Source organism: Schistocerca nitens, chromosome 8, assembly GCF_023898315.1.
Source record: "Schistocerca nitens isolate TAMUIC-IGC-003100 chromosome 8, iqSchNite1.1, whole genome shotgun sequence".
Lineage (NCBI taxonomy): Eukaryota > Metazoa > Arthropoda > Insecta > Orthoptera > Acrididae > Schistocerca > Schistocerca nitens.
This window is the reverse complement of record NC_064621.1, coordinates 450,831,114-450,844,397: the sequence shown is the minus strand read 5'-3', so window position 1 is coordinate 450,844,397 and position 13,284 is coordinate 450,831,114.

The following is a 13,284-nucleotide window of genomic DNA, read 5'->3' as shown; positions in this document are numbered from 1 at the left end:
TTCTGTTTGCTGATGACACTAGCTAGGGAGTAAAGGATGTTGTGTGCAACATTGACTGGGTTTCAAGTAGTGCAGTACATGACCTCAGTTCATGGCTTGTAGAAAATAAACTAACGTTAAATCACAGTAAGACTCAGTTTTTACAGTTTCTAACATACAATTCAACAAAACCTGACGTTTTAATCTCACAGAACGGGCATATGATTAGTGAAACTGAACAGTTCAAAAACCTAGGTGTTCAGATAGAGAGTAAGCTGTCGTGGAAAGCCCACGTTCAGGATCTTGTTCAAAGACTTAATACTGCCATTTTCACTATTAGAACTGTATCGAAAGTTAGTGATACTTCGACACGCAAATTAGTCTACTTTGCTTATTTTCATTCACTTACGTCGTATGGTATTATGTTTTGGGGTAACTCTTCCCATTCTAGAAGGATATTTTTGGCTCAGAAACGTGCAGTTCGGGTAATAAGTGGTGTGAGTTCACGAACCTCTTGTCGACCTCTGTTCACGAGTCTAGGTATTTTGACATTGGTCTCTCAATATGTATATTCCTTACTGTCGTTATTTGCTACCAATATTAGTTTATTTCCAACAATAAGCAGCTTTCACTCGGTTAATACTCGGCAGAAATCAAACTTCCATTTGGATCGGACTTCCTGAACTCTTGTGCCAAAAGGTGTGCAGTATACTGCTGCATCCATTTTCAATAAGCTGCCACTCGAATTCAAAAATCTTAGCAGTAATCCACGCGCTTTCAAATCGAAACTGAAGAGTTTCCTCATGGGTCACTCCCCCCTTGCGGGTTCGGGGTTAAAATAGGCCCGCGGTATTCCTGCCTGTCGTAAGAGGCGACTAAAAGGAGTCTCAAATGTTTGGGCCTTATGTGATGGTCCCCTCTCGGGTTTGACCTCCATCTTTCTAAATTATTCCGAAGAGCGAGCCAATTGGGGAAGGGCGCCCTACATGGTGCACTGTATCCGTCGTGTATTGAGACCTTTAGCCGGCTTTTTCGTCGTTGCAATGGTGTCCCGTTCGTTTTCCATCTCTTGGGCTAGGATACGTCCCTGGGTGCGATTCCAACGCTGCACTCTGCAGTGTTGCTTTTAACTGCGACGACGACCTTGGACATTTTTGCACCTAAGATCCAGCACGGTAGCCAGTCCGTTGTGGTGGGGCCGCCATGTACCCTGTTGGTTGTAGCCCCCTGACAACACAGGGATCGCTCTACTGATGCCTGCGCCGTTAACTCCCCACGTATGCCAAGGAGTAGATGCCCATCTCCCTGGGGCATAAGGATTCCCTGCAATGGCCATCCTGCCAGGTGGCTTTTGCTGCGGCTGGGTGGCGCCCGTGGGGAGGGCCGTTGGTCGGAGTAGGTGCATCAGGGAGGATGACCCGCAATGAAGCGTGGTACATCATCTCTCGCTGGCGGCCAGCCACCAGCAGTCTCTAAGCGTTCGAGGGCTCATTTTAAAGCTAACGTTTATGACCCCAAATCGTTCCCATCCCTGGCCACTCCATGGGAGGAATGAAAGGCAATGAATGACAGTGACGTGTATTCGCCCAGGTATCTCGTCTGTACCAGAGCTGATGGTGACTCGTTTCTATCCGTGAAGCCTCAGTTCTTTGTAGAGCATTTAGAGGACAAGTTTGGGGAAGTGGAGGGCTTGTCCAAAATGCGCTCTGGGTCAGTTTTGATAAAAACGGCATCCTCTGCCCAGTCACGCAGGTTACTTGCTTGTGACAAGTTGGAGGATGTTCACGTTACCATCACCCCACATAAGAGGTTAAATTTGGTTCAAAAATGGTTCAAATGGCTCTGAGCACTATGGGACTTAACATCTGTGGTCATCAGTCCCCTAGAACTTAGAACTACTGAAACCTAACTAACCTAAGGACATCACACACATCCATGCCCGAGGCAGAATGCGAACCTGCGACCGTAGCAGTCACGCGGTTCCGGACTGCGCGCCTAGAACCGCTAGACCACTGCGGCCGGCTTTAAATATGGTCCAGGGTGTTATTTTCCATAGGGACCTCCTTTTGCAGTCTGATGACGAGCTGCGCGCCAATTTAGAGCGCCGAGGTGTACATTTCGTCCGGCGTGTTCATCGGGGTCCGAGGGACAGTCAGGTAGCTACTGGTGCCTTCATCTTGGCCTTCGAAGGTGATACCTTACCAGAGAAGGTCAAGGTGATGGTCTACCGGTGTGACGTCAAACCCTATATCCCTCCCCCGATGCGGTGCTTTAAGTGCTGGAAGTTCTGTCACATGTCCTCTCGCTGTACTTCTACCCTCACATGTCGAGATTGTGGACGCCCATCTCATCCCGATACTCCATGTGCTCCGCCTCCCGTCTGTGTCAACTGTGGAGAGCCTCATTCACCTTGCTCGCCGGACTGCAGTATCTCACAGAAAGAACGCAAAATCATGAAATATAAGACCCTGGACCGACTGACTTACGCTGAGGCTAAGCGGAAATTTTAACGGCTACATCCCGTGCGCATGATGTCATCTTATGCCTCCACTGTCACTCCTGCTCCAGCTCCTTCAGCTGCAAGATATACAGTCAGCTCTCAGAGTCAGAGGACCTCACCTGCCCCCTTGACGATGGGGGGCCCCATCTCTCGCTGTTGCTCCCACACCATCTACCTCGGGAGCAGCACCCACTAAACCAATGAGGACACCAGTCCCCACTTCTAAGCCGGAGAAGCATAAGTCTTCTCCGGCTTCTCTCGCTCGGAAGGGATCCCTTGGGTCACTCCCTTCCCAGGTTCCTACCAGCGGCACGGCAGACACCAACCAGTTGCTGAAGAAGCCACAGGTCGCTGGTCGACAGGCTTCGCGATCCTCTTCGGTCCCAGAGACTGACTCCAATAAGCCCTCTCAACAACGGCAACCAAAGGAACAGCGAGAGAAAACGACCTTGAAGACCTGTAAGTCCAAGACACCTGCGGTGGCACCTACTCCACCGCTACCCAAAAGCTGTGCGTCTGAGGATGAGGTGGAGATGCTTGCGTCCGCTGAGGACCTCGATCTCACCGATCCCTCAGACGCAATGGATAGCACTTGCACGGGTGCTCCATCGGAGGCAGCAGGTGACCCAGCGGTGTAATCTGCCTTCCCAGTCCCGTCACGCCTTTCTCCGCAATGGACAATACCATCCTCCAGTGGAACTGCAGCGATTTCTTCCACCATCTAGCTGAGCTCCGCCAACTTACCAGCCTTCACCCTTTCTTCTGCATTGCTCTTCAGGAAACTTGGTTTCCAGCAATGCGAACCCCCGCCCTCCGTGGCTATCGGGGTTATTATAAGAACCGGGCAGCATATGAAAGGGTGTCTGGTGGCGTCTGCCTCTATGTCCTTCACACTCTGCACAGCGAGTCTGTCCCTCTCCAAACACCTTTAGAGGCTGTCGCTGTTCGGGTGTGGACGCCACAGGCTGTTACCGTCTGCAGTCTTTACCTTCCACCGGATGGTGATGTCTCGCAGCATGTCCTGGCTGCGCTGATAGCCCAATTGCCGCCACCTTTCTTGCTATTGGGCGACTTCATCGCCCATAACCCTCTGTGTCTGTGGGGTGGGTCAGTGGCAACAGGTCGAGGCGCCACCGTTGAGCATTTATTATCGCAGCTCGATCTCTCGATTTTAAATGATGGTGCCTTCACACACTTCAGTGTGGCGCATGGCACATACTCCGCCATTGACCTTTCAATCTGTAGCCCTAGCCTCTTACCGTCTGTCCAATGGAGTGTGCATGACGACCTGTGTGGTAGTGACCACTTTCCGATCTTTCTGTCACTACCACGGCGTCACTCTTTTGGGCGCCCTAGCAGATGGGCTATGAATAAGGCTGACTGGGACTTGTTCTCCTCCACTGCCGCTATTGAGCCTCTCTCTAATGATGACATTGATGCGGTGGTTCAATCGGTCACCACCGGCATCGTTACTGCCGCCGAATCTGCCATTCCCCGTTCCTTTGGGTCCCCTCGGCGGCGGACTGTGCCTTGGTGGTCGCCTGAGATCGCTGCAGCGATTAAAGATCGCCGGCGGGCGCTACAGCGTCACAAGCGACATCCCTGCATTGAACACCTCATCACCTTCAAACGGCTGCGTGCGCGGGCCCGCCGCCTTATCCGCCAAAGCAAGCAGTAGTGCTGGGAGCGGTATGTGTCCACCATTGGCCACCATGTCTCTCCATCGCAGGTCTGGGCCAAGATCCGACGCCTCTATGGCTATCGGACCCCTGTCAGAGTCCCTGCGCTCTCACTGAATGGAGCAGTTTGTACAGACTCTGGCGAAATTGCCAACGGCTTGGCAGAGCATTTTACTCTTAGTTCCGCTTCTTCCAATTACCCACTGGCCTTCCGCTCCATTAAAGAGCGGATGGAACGTCGTAGCCTTTCGTTTCGCACCCACCACCCAGAATCTTACAATGCTCCATTCAGTGAGTGGGAATTTCGCAGTGCCCTAGCCGCTTGCCCTGATACCGCTCCTGGGCCAGATGGCATCCACTGTCAGATGCTGAAACACCTTTCACTGGACTGCCAGCGGCGCCTCCTCGATCTTTACAACCGTCTTTGGGTCGAGGGGGAGTTTCCGTCGCAATGGCGGGAAAGCATTGTCATCCCCGTTTTGAAACCTGGAAAGAACCCTCTGGAGGTGGACAGCTACCGTCCCATTAGCCTCACCAACGTTCTTTGCAAGTTGCTTGAACGGATGGTGAGCCGGCGCTTGAATTGGGTACTGGAGTCTCGGGGCCTTCTGGCTCCGTCTCAGGGTGAGTTCCGTAAAGGCCGCTCCGCCACCGACAATCTGGTGAGCCTGGAATCGGCCATCCGTACTGCCTTTGCCCGCCGTGAGCACCTGGTCGCTGTCTTTTTCGACACGCGGAAGGCGTACGATACGACATGGCGTCATCACATCCTTTCTACGCTTCATGGATGGGGTCTTCGGGGTCCTCTGCCGATTTTTATCTGCAATTTTCTGTCGTATCGTACCTTCCGCGTGCAAGTCGCGGCCCCGTATAGTTCCTCCCACGTCCAGGAGAACGGTGTGCCACAGGGTTCTGTTTCAAGTGTCTGCCTGTTTTTAATAGCCATTAAGGGGCTCGCTGCGGCCGTGGGAAATTCTGTCTCCACTTCCCTGTATGCTGACGACTTCTGCCTTTACTACAGCTCTACTGGCATTGCAGCTGTTGAACGTCAGCTACAGGGCGCTATCTGCAAGGCGCAGTCTTGGGCTGTAGCTCATGGGTTCCAGTTTTCGGCAGCCAAGACCTGCGTTATGCATTTCTGCCGGCGACGTACTGTCCACCCGGAGCCGCAGATTTCTCTTAACGGCGAACTTCCTTCAGTGGTGGAATCGCACAGGTTTTTGGGTGTGGTTTTCGATGCCCGGTTGACTTGGCTGCCTCATATCCGGCAGCTCAAACAGGCGTGTTGGCGGCATCTCAATGCTCTGCGATGTTTGAGCGACACCCGCTGGGGCGCCGACCGATCTACCCTGTTCCGGCTCTACCAGTCGTTAATCCAGTCTCGTCTGGATTATGGGAGCCTGGCTTATGGCTCAGCTTCCCCATCTGCGTTGCGGGTGCTGGACCCAATCCTCCATAGCGGGATATGCCTTGCCACTGGTACTTTCCGCACCAGCCCTGTGGACAGCATACTAGTGGAGGCAGGTGTCCCTCCACTGCGGTTACCACGCCAACAATTACTGACTGATTATGCTACCCATGTTTTTAGCTTGCCCGGGCATCCAAATTACCGTGTCCTGTTCCCGCAGTCAGTCGTCCATCTGCCAGACCGTCGGCCCCAGTCGGGTTGTCCGATCGCTGTACGCGTCAAGGAGCTTCTCTCCGGGCTTGGGTTTTTCCCTGTTCCACCTCCTTTCCAGGCACCTCTGCGTACACCCCCGTGGTGTGTTCCTCACCCTTGCCTTCGGTTCTACTTGGCACAGGGCTCGAAGGACTCAGTCCTTCCAGAGGCCTTCCGCCGCCGCTTTTATTCCATCCTGGCCACGTATCGGGGCTCTGGAATTGTTTACACTGACGTTTCGATGGATTCTGGTGGTGTCGGGTATGCGCTAACTCTAGGGGACCATTCCGAACAACGTTCCTTGCCGGATGGCTGCAGCGTTTACACTGCTGAGCTGGTCGCCATCTTTCGTGCCCTAGAGTATATCCGCTCCTGCTCAGGTGAGTCCTTCGTTATCTGTAGCGATTCCCTGAGCGGTTTACGAGCTCTCGACCAGTGTTTTCCTCGTTCCCGTCTGGTGATGGCTATCCATGAGTCCCTGCATACTCTTGCGCGTTGCGGCCGCTCTGTGGTCTTTGTGTGGACCCCCGGTCACGTCGGTATCCCGGGCAATGAACGTGTTGACCACCTGGCCAAACAGGCCACCAGTGCACCCACCCTGGACATTGGCCTCCCGGAGACTGATTTGCGGGCTGTCTTCCGCCGCGAAGTTCTCTCGCTTTGGGACACTGAATGGCGCAATCTGCCCACGCCAAACAAACTCCGTTCTCTCAAGGCGACGACGCGTGTGTGGCAGTCATCCATGCGAGCCACTCGCAGAGATTCAGTTGTTCTTTGTCGGCTCCGCATTGGCCACACCCGACTGTCTCACAGTTACTTATTGCGTCGTGAGGACCCGCCTCTCTGTCGCTGTGGGGCGGCTTTGACGGTGGTGCACATTTTATTAACTTGTCCGCTTTTAACTGTGCTCAGGCAGACATTTGCGCTGCCTGATACGCTCCCTGCCCTTTTACTAGATGACTCTACCATGGTGGACTTAGTTTTGCGTTTTATTCGGGCAGGGGGTTTTTTATAGTTTAATCTGAGTGTTTATGTTTTTAGTGTTGATTCTGGCTTTTAGCCTCTGATTTTAAACTGAGTTTTTAATGTGTTCTTGGTGGTTGGCTTTTCCTCTTTTTTTCTCTATGGTCGGCCAACCACCGTCACACTCTGTGTGTTTTAATTTGTTTTGTCTGATCTCTGTCGGAGTCTTTCTCGTCCTGTGTCGTCTGACGTCTTTCCTGCTGTTCGTTTTTTATTCTCTTTGGGCGGTTTTAATTTTTTGGAAAAAGGGACCGATGACCATCGCAGTCTGGTCCCTTTAATCCCACCAACCAACCAACCAACCAACCAATCATGGGTCACTCCTTGTATTCTGTCGAGGAGTTCCTTGAAAAATTAAGCTGATTCTCATTGTATTGCTGATAGCGTCTGCTTAAACTTATGGACTGATTTTCTTTTAGGTTCATGAACATTTATTTTCATCTGTTATTACTTTCAAGTTGTAAGTTCATGTACTGACACGTTCCATGACCTTGGAGATTTGCTCCTCAATTCGCCCCTACGGAAGTTGACATGTAAATAAATAAATAAATAAATAATAAATAAATAAATAACAAAATTTGCACAATTCACAGACAGTTGGCGCACATGACTCGACTTCTCTTAAACTTCTGAGAAAAGAGGAAAGGCGTCCAGTCACAAATTTAAATAAACAGATGCCAAATCTTGATTGCTGCGGACACTGTAATTAAACTCTTCAAGTATAAAGCGAATGAACTTGCTCCCCTTCTAGCAGCAATTTATCAGAAACGGTTGGAGCAACGAAGGGTAGCTGCTAGAAAGCGCAGATCATTCCCTTTTTTCAAGAATTGTCGTAGGACCGATGCACGTACGTATAGGCCTATAACGTAGACGTCAATCTGTTGTAGAAATAAGGATAATGTGCCATGTTGAGTACGCACGATGTTTTCTGAAGAACGAAAATCTCCAGGATGGCACAAATCGAGATCTTGCGAAGCTCATCTCGCTCTGTTCCTCGATGAGATCCATAGTGCTGTGGCTACGACTCTCAGGTTGCCGTTGTGCTTATTGACTTCAGCAAGGCATTTAATACAGTCCCGCACTGCTGTTTAGTCAAAAAAATACGAGCTAACGTGGTATCGGAAAAGATTTGCGACTGACTTTAAGACTTCCTCTCAGATATACCTCAACACGTCGCTCTTGATGGGACAAAATCGACAGATATAGAGGTAATTTCCGGAGTACCACAAATAAGTGCTGTAGTACCCTTACTGTTTACAATGTATGAAAATGAACTAGTAGAAAAAGTCGGAAGATCCTTAAGACTGTTCGTAGATGATACAGTTCTTTATTACAAAATAGCAATTCAGAAGTCAGTCTACAATGTGTGATGAAAAGTATCCGGACACTTGCCTGATAATGACTTACAAGTTCGTGGTGCCCTCAATCGGTAATGCTGGACATCAATATGGTGTTGGTACACCCTTAGCCTTGATGACAGCTTCCATTCTCGCAGGCATATATTCAATCAGCACTGAAAGGTTTCTTCGGGAAAGGCAGCCCATTCTTCACGGAGTGCTGCACTGAAGAGAAGTATCGATGTCGGTCGGTGAGGCCAGGCACGACGTTATCCCACAGTAGTTCTATAGGATTCAGGTCAGCTCTCTGTGCAGGCCAATCCATTACATTAATGTTATTGTTGTGTAACCATTCCGCCAAAGGCCGTAGATTATCAGTAGCTGCTCCATCGTGTTGAAAGATGCAATCGCCATCCCCGAATTTCTCTTCAACAGTGGAAGCAAGAAGGTGCTTAAAACTTCACTGTAGGCCCTTGCTCAGATAGTGCCATGCAAATCAATAAGGGGTGCAAGCCTTCTACATGAAAAACACGAGCACACAGTAACACTACCACCTCTCTATGTCACTGTTGGCACTATACACGCTGGCAAATGACGTTCACCGGGCATTCCCTTATCCACACCCTGCCACCGAATCGCCACATTGTGTACCGTGATTCGTCACTCTACGCAAAGTTTTCCCACTGTTCAATCGTCCAATATGTACGCTCCTTACACCAAGCGAAGCATCGTTTCGCATTTACCGGCGTGTTGTGTTTCTTATGAGCAGCCGCTCGACCATGATATCCAAGTTTTCTCACCTCCCACCTAACTATCATAATACTTGCATTGGATCCTAATGCTGTTTGGAATTTCTGTGTGATAGTCTGGATAGATGTCTGCCTATTACACATTACGACTCTCTTCAAATGTCGGCGGTCTCGGTCAGTCAACAGACGAGATCGGCCGGTACGCTTTTGTGCTGTAGGTGTCCCTTCGAGTTTCCACATCGCTATCACATCGGAAACAGTGGACCTAGGGATGTTTAGGAGTGTGGAAATCTTGCGTACGAAAGTACGACACAAGTGACACCCAATCACCTGCCCACGTTCGAAGGCCGTGAGTTCCGCGGAGCGCCCCGTTCTGCTCTCTCAAAATGTCTAATGACTACTGAGATCGCTGATATGGAGTACCTGGTAGTAGGTGGCAGCACAATGCACCTAATGTGAAAAACGTATGTTTTTGAGGGTGTCCGGATACTTTTGATCACATGGCATAGATTTGCAGAACCGTCCGTGGAGGACTGATGAGTGCTGTAGGCTTTGACGGTTGACCCTGAACATGTATAAATGGAACATGTTGCGCAAACATGGGAAACGAAATCCACTACTTTACAACAACACTATTAATGATAAATTGCTGGAAAAAGTACCTGAAGTGAAATACCTAGGAGCAACTATCGATAATGACCTTAACTGGCACGATCACATAAAACAGAAGTAGAAAAAGCAGCTGCCAGGCTGAGTTTCATAGGCAGAATCTTAATATAATTCACCCACGCACGAAATGGAATGTAACGCGCTTGACTGACCGACTTCTGAGTATTGTTAATTAATCTCGGACCCTTAAAGTAAGGACCGGTGAAAGAGAGAGAGAATATTCAACGAAGAGTGGCAGGTATTGTCACGCAGTCGTTTAGTCGCCGCGAGAACGTTACAGAGATGCTTAATGAACTCTAGTGGAAAACGCTACAAGAGAGGCATCTTGCATCATAGAGAGGTTTACTACTGAAATTTCGAAAGAGTATTTTCCTTGGAGTAGGATACCGTATTACGTCTATCCACATACGTCTCGTGAAATGACCACACCGAAATATTTTGAGAGATTAGAACAAATACAGAGGCTTACCGATAATCATTCTTCCGACACTCCCTTGGCGAGCGGATCAGGGAAGGAGGGAACCGTCAATCCTACCCGAAGTAACGTCCTCGATCCACCGTTAGGTGACTTGCTGGGCATAAAATGAAAGAAAAGTCTCCTCTTTCTATTTCAATTCTTAGAAACTCTGAAAACCATTCACGTTTATCCTTTAAGGGGCTCCGGAACGCCCTCTACTTGCAATGTTAAAATAACGCTTATAAATTACATCTTTCCTCACAAAGTATTTGAGGTAGGAAGTTGAACTTTTTACAGATTATTTATTGGAATATGGGCTACAACTTAACACAGGGATCTTACAAAATTTTAGTTCAGTTATTAAAGATGATTTTTTTTTGTAATGAAAATTCACAACATTTTTTGCAATTTTTTATTTATATATTCAAAAATATACAGTTTTTTGGAAAAAGGCTGTGTTAAATTATGCAGAAGGTACTGTGTAACATTTACTGAAAGTTTGAAACAAATATGTTTGGAAGATCCTTAGAAAACATGTAATTAGTATGAGAAAATAAAAGTTTTGGGAATCGAGCGACAAAGATTGGATTAACTTTTTAGTGCATTCCAGGTCCATAGGATGGATTATCTTCATCCTCTGCAAACTCCTCCTCCAGCTTCCTCTTGTTCCTCCTCCTGTTTACTCTTGCTTGTATTTCTAGACTCTTTACAGCCCTGTCTGCAGCCCGAAGGCGTTCCTTGTCTAAAGCAAGCATCGCTCGTACCATGTTAGAACCTATCTTCATTCCCATATTTCTAAACACCTTGCACCTTACAATGTTGCCATCATTGAAAGTCGCAACACCATCATACACACCAAAGTGAAGTGTTTATATTCCAACAAATACAGTCTTGGGGATTCTCGACCATATAACACTACTTACACTTTCATTGGGGTTTTGAGTTTTTCCGTGAATACACTTTTTCAACAGTTCAGGTGCTGCTAAGTCTCTGAAAATAAGTTTTATCACCTCCATTATTTCATGAGGCAGACTATGCTTATGAGTGTACACTTCACCAGTTAGCAATCCTTTGTTATATTTACACCAACTGTCTTCTTCTTTGGGACACAAGCTATGTTGGGGATTTTCATCGTCTTTATTGTTTACAGTAATAACACATACCTTTGGCTTTACAACATTTCTCCTTTTCTTAAAAGCCTTCAGAGGATTTCTAATAACTTTACTTTTACTCATTATTATACTTCAACAAAACAGAGACTCAAGAAACAGAATTAATTACGAATATTTTCGAGATAACGACAGAGTAAATAAACATGAAATAATCGACAATCACACCAGCGATATATATTGAACCATCACAGGTTAGCCACAACACATACTTTATCTCACATCACTAAAATGTACCTGATGAACACGGACGTTAATAATAACACCATTTGACAGCAGTTTAACAGCGCCACAGTGGGTCACGCCCATGTAGAACACATTTCAAAAAAAAATTAAAAATAGTTGTAGTCTTCGGAATTGAATAAATTATATATCTATCAAAAGGTAATAGTCTGCAGATTCAGAAAACGCAAAAAAGTAAAAATTGAATTTTTCATGATTTTGAGCCTTTCCGGAGCCCCTTAATTTGTCCAACTACTGAAATATGGTGGGTGTATCAACTGAGGTCCGCTAAGATTTAGCAACATTTCTATTTTCACTTACGACATTCAGGGAAATACTGTCCATAGTATGACAAAGGCCATTATTAGGATTCCGTATCTCAGGCGGTACCAACTGAACACCCCCCTGCGGGTCCTGGGGTTAGAATAGGCCCGAGTATTCCTGCCTGTCGTAAGAGGCGACTAAAAGGAGTCCCTCGTCCTCAAGGGGGTAGTTAGCGCCTGCGTCCGGAGACAGACGGTTCCATGACCTATATTTGCGGTCGTTTTCGTTTTTCATTTCTTCTGGTTTCTTCCTTCCTTTGGTTGCTTCCTTTCTTTGTTCTTCTCCATCTCACTGTCTTACATACTCTTTCCCTTGCCTTCTTCTCCTTCCCTTCTTCTCCTTCCCTTCTTCTCCTTGCCTTCTTCTCCTTGCCTTCTTCTCCTTGCCTTCTTCTTCTTGTCTTCTTCTGCTTGCCTTCTCTGGTCTCCGACTCGGCGTTTGAGACAGTCTGTCCTTTCTCTCTCTCTCTCTCTCTCTCTCTCTCCCTTCTTTTTCCTCTTCTTCCTTCCTCCCTGTGCGTGCCTGAAGGCCGACCCACGCGTTCGCACACGTAGCCGGTGACGGTGTAACGCGTAATTCCCCGCCCTGGGTAGACAAGTAAGGCACGCACGTACCCCCTGGTAAAGGCCAGGCCCAGGGAGGGGTGATTGCCTGAGCTGACACCTTCCGACCATGCCGACTGGTCCCTCCGTCCGTTTCTCGGGGGATGTGACCTGAGGTGTAAACATTCACCTAAGCGGGAGTGCCCTCTGAGAGGGTCCCCACAAGGAAGGAGCGCGCCATCGGAGACGCTGGCAATCATGGGGGATTCCTCCGCAATGGATTTCTCTCCTTCTCTCTCGACTTCTGCCCAAAAACGGAAACTTGACCAGCCACCAGTGACAAAAGTACTACCGCCTGCCCACAGTTCCTCGTAGTTTCTCGATCTGAGGACGGAAAGGATTTTTCCTCTGTCAACCCTTTCGTTATCCAGAAGGGCGTAGATGCCATAGCCGGATCTGTCAAATCTTGTACCAGGTTGCGTAACGGTACCTTGTTACTAGAGACTGAGAGCGCCTTTCAGGCACAAAAACTGCTTCGGGCCACACTCCTGTACACGTTCCCTGTCCGGGTGGAGGCTCACCTCACTTTGAATTCGTCTCGTGGTGTGGTATATACTAGATCACTCGACGGATTAACTGACGAGGAGATTCAGTCTTTCCTCGCTGAGCAGGGCGTGACGGCTGTCCATAGGGTCATGAAAAAGGTCAACAATGACCTTGTACCGACCCGGACACTTTTATTGACCTTTGATAGTGTTCAGCTGCCGTCGAGCATCAAAGCGGGCTACGAGGTTATTTCTGTTCGCCCCTATGTCCCGACACCTACGCGCTGCTACCAGTGTCAGCGTTTTAATCACACTCGTCAGTCTCGTTCCAATGCGGCTAAATGTGTCACTTGTGGCAGGGATGCCCATGAGGGTGACTGTCCACCTCCGTCTCCTCGCTGTGTGAACTGTCAGGGTGACCATGCAGCG